This window comes from Rattus norvegicus, chromosome 11 (genome assembly GCF_036323735.1).
Source record: "Rattus norvegicus strain BN/NHsdMcwi chromosome 11, GRCr8, whole genome shotgun sequence".
NCBI lineage: Eukaryota > Metazoa > Chordata > Mammalia > Rodentia > Muridae > Rattus > Rattus norvegicus.
This window is the reverse complement of record NC_086029.1, coordinates 46,008,416-46,012,994: the sequence shown is the minus strand read 5'-3', so window position 1 is coordinate 46,012,994 and position 4,579 is coordinate 46,008,416.

The following is a 4,579-nucleotide window of genomic DNA, read 5'->3' as shown; positions in this document are numbered from 1 at the left end:
GACAGATTTTATTTGATGTGTGTGTGATTTATGGGCTGGGTACAGCGTTTGCATCATTGCCCAATCTACCTCCCGTCCATACTCGGTGCAGAGCGCTCTGAAGAAACCTTTGGCTAAATGTGCTTATTAATATAAAAACACACACACACCATGGATAAAGTGTGTCTCAGAATTAGGATCATTACCCATTCCCACTCCATCAAATGAAGTAATGTATGAGGCAGCACTTTGCAGACCGTGAAGCCGGGTGTAGAGGTTAGTTTTCATAATTACTGTTGTTACAGGAAACCCTGGTTTTATATATTATTATTCTGTTTTCCTTTAACACTTAATTCAAAGGGTAAATAGAGACAAGCAATTTCCCTTACAGCCTGCTGCACTTTTAAATAGTTCAGAGAGTTTCGCGAAGGTTTTATTGTAAATCGCACATAACGCTATTGCTTTGTTTTATATCTATATTCTGATATATATATATATATATATATATATATATATATATATTGTGTGTGTGTGTGTGTGTCTGTGTGTGTGTGTGTGTGTGTCTGTGTGTGTATGAAATATACTGATATAATAAACCCAACTCCCAGGAATGGCAGACGTAACTGTAGAACGTTGCTTTGTGGAGTGTGAAAATGTACCCCACCTCCACCAGGCCACTCCCTTTGTATCATTCTTTGTAAAATTTCCTTTGTAAAATTTTCCTTGAGGATGTTGGACTTGAAGAGTTTCTGTTGTTGCTGCTCCTGGTGCTTCTGAGAGGAAGTGGATGAGATGCTGAGTCTCTGGTCTCAGGGACTGGAAGGCATTCATTTGTTAGATAAAAGTCAAGGTGAATGATCAAGTTAGAATGTATGACATCTTGAGTCAGACCTTGAGCTTGACCTTGGTGTGAGGTTGCTTGGTGAATGTTAGGGATGAAGTTCGAGTCTGGATGTGATCAGCAAACAAGCTCTGTGGTTAAAACGGTCAGGTACACACACAGCCTACAGTAACTGTTAGCTTCAGGAGGCTGTCTTCCTCCTCCCCGTGTGCCAGGGCCAAGGCCATCACTTCTTTCCTACCGATCTGTATTTTTAATAAAAGACTGCCAAGACACATTTTAAGGGGCAGAAGTTCAACCTGTTCTTAGGATAAATGAAATATGTCAGTGTTTCCCAAAAGCAGGGATTAACCACCACTGATGTAGGTGGACACTTAGCTATTTCCAAACTGGACTTCCGGTCTTCCCTCCAAACTTCTCTATCTTGAAGATTTTAATAGAAAAAGTTATACAATTGTAATTCTAATCAGTAGGAACCACGGAAGCTCCTGAGATTATAAGTAGCTTCTGGAGCACATACCTAATGCTTGATATTTTATTTTATTTTATGGTTGAGACAGGTTTCCCTAGATGACCCAGGGTAGCCTTGAACTTGGGATCCTCCTGTCTGAGCTTCCTGAGTGCTGGTACTGCACGCCACACCTCAATGACCCTTCAGCTATCCCTGAGGTGTTTCCCTCGGATCCTCCTGCACTTTGGGTGGGGAGGGCAAAGTAGAGGGCCTCTTGGCCACTTCTGGGTGACTCCCTCAGTGGCCATTTTTTGGTGACACATTGCTTTCTATCTGACTACAGTTGTTCTTGTGGTGTGCTGGATTCTCTCCAGACAGTTCAGTCGTTTTCCCATTTAGCTTTGCTCTGGTGACTTTAGCCCTTTTATCAGCTGTCTTCTCCCTGAGCCCGACTTTCCGAGTCTATTCGTAGCCCACAACCTCAGTTTCTTGTGGTGCTCCACCCCAGTCCTTCCTGTACACCCCTGCTGGGGTGTAGCTCTGTAAATGACAGGCTGCACGGGCAAAGCCAGCATTTACTCGCTTCAGCACCTGCCTCTCTGCTGCTGTAGGTTTGGCAAGGTGGGCTTTATAAGCGATTGGGCTATTTTGGATGCCTGATGTATGATAGACAGCCCCTGAAAGCTGTGCAGTGCCCAGAGGCACGGGTGGGAGGAAAAGAAAGTTGCATCGATAGATCCATTCTGTACTCACTTGAGGAAAGGGTCGAGCGGAAGTGACAGACACAAATGTGACTCAGAATCAGGACCACGCTGGCGCAGAGGCTACGTGCGCGCAAACACAGTGGCTCTGCGTAGCGCTGCCACGCATGCTGTCTTTGACTAAGCAGATGCACATCCTTTAAATTCTCAAAGCTGGCTCATAATGACTGAATGTGTTTTAATAAAGGGAAACAGATGTTCACGATCCTGTTATCAATCAAGATGAGCTCATAGCTCTGCAGAATTTAAAGCTTCATGTGTTTTTCTCTCTGAACTCCAGCCCATGCCTGCTTTTTTTTTTATTTTTTGGTTTATAAATAACAAGATGGCAGACACAGGAGCTGTTAATAGTTTTTTCCCCTTTAATTACTCAAGGACTACTGCCACTCTTTTAATATCATTTAGCCCAGAGCATTATTTTCCCTGTCTTAGGAATTAGACGAGTTGGAGTACCGTTTTTTATCCCCCAGAGTAAGGATCCTGAAGTCAAGTACCCCAGTATGAAATTATGTAGACAGGAGAAGAATCACAGTACTTAAACGTGACCGTTCCCATTTAATTCTTCAAACATGGGGCATTTTTCTAAAAGATGGGGATATATAATTAGGAAACAGAATATGTGGCCTGTACCCCAAATCAGTGATGGTTAATCCTGAGTTGGTGACACACTCAGGTTTTTCAAAGTAGGGGTGTGAGTGAACCTGCAGTCATTAACACCAGCTCCGATATTTATATTTTGAGGTAAACATTAGTCAGGCTCTAATGGAGGAGCAGAACATGAGGTGAAAGGCAGAGAAGGAGGGCGGTGCCCTTCAAAGGGAGCAGGACAATCTTAGACACCAGAGTCATCTCTGCATGTGTGAACTGCATTGGGAAATGACCTTGTTTACTGATTTGGACAATGGTTCAAGATGGCTGACACTTTTATCCCGAGGCTTGTCTAAGGGAGTCTGGAGGTGGCAGTCCTGCTTCACAAGAGGGAAGAAACAGAAAGTGGATTAGGATGTGGAGCTGTGCATATGGTTTTGCTTTTTAAAAGGTTGAGAGACTTGGGTAAAGAGGCTGATGTGCAATCTGAATAACGATTTATGGAGACCACATAGGTATACGTTTACAGATAGAGCTGTCTCTCGCGTCTCAAAAGACTACAGAGCTTCAGAGGTTGGCTTTTCGTCTGGATGATCATAGTAGAGGAATATTTCTAATATAATCACTCCCCTCAATGGCAAAGTATGGATCTAGAGCCGTTACATTTCTCTAATGTTTATCCAGCGTAAGAAACACCGTGTGTGACTACAGGGTTGCTGGGCACCGGAGACATTTTGAGAGCCATCTTAGAAATGCTGTCCACATTCTCCCAGGGAATACAAACATGAGTAAGGAAGGGAGATGACATTCAGTCAGCATCTAACAAGCTTCCGTCAGTGTCTAACAAGCTTTGACTGCTGGCGTATGAGATCAGTCTCAGGTAACTGCTACGGAAGCTGAGGAGCAGTGAGGCAGGAGAGAGCGGCTGTCTCCAGTTCTGTGAGCATCAGGCAGCAGATCCTTGAAGAAACTTACTCTGATCACTGGAGTCAGTTAATGAAGAACTATACCTTCCTTCCGTGCCTACCTGACTCATCTGCCTGCCTTAAGGATGCCGTCTCTTTTCAAAACTTGAAACACCTTGGGTCAGAGAACAAAATCATTTAGGAAACAATGATGTAGATCAGGCGGGCTAAGAGGGTAAAGTGTTTGCCTAGCCCACTGAGTCTCCTAGAACCCATCCATGTGCACAGACATGTAGTCCCTGCTGCGAGGAATGGGGACAAGAGGATCCTGGGGCTCCTTGGATAGTACCTAAGCTGCCTTCCTCCTTGGTTGATAGTACTTGAGGAATGATAAATGCTCAAGGTTGTTTTCTGGCTACCCTCTACACACACACACACACACACACACACACGCACACACACACACACACACACAGACAGACAGACATACACATACACATACACACAAACACACACACACATACATACAGACAGACATACACATACACACAAACACACACATACACACACACAGGGAGAAAGAGAAGAAGAGGGAGGAGAGGGAGAGGGAGAGGGAGAGGGAGAGGGAGAGGGAGGTTAACTTTTTGGCTATTCCACTCTGTACAGAGTTGTGGGTAGGAGTCAGGAGCTCTTGTGGAGAACCTGCTCCTTTTGCCTCCTCCCATAGCTGGTCCCTCCCTGACAGACAGCAGCAGCAGAGCCACACTATCCCTCTAAGTCCTTTCCTGAAGCATGGGAGCTTTCATGGGCATCAAGAGGAACTGATTAACTTGCTGTTGCCTGCTGAGAAAATCCTTGTTGATAGGGAAGCAGCTTATTGCTAACCAGAGTATATATAGATTAAGGTGAGCCCTGGGAAAGGCAGAGTAAACACAGGTCTTCGTCTCCTAATCGTTCTCACTCACGGCCTCCTCGCTCCAGTTGACGACATGAAACCAGGACCAGACACAATCGGTCACCTCCTCACTTACTGGAAAAGGCAACAGACTTTATG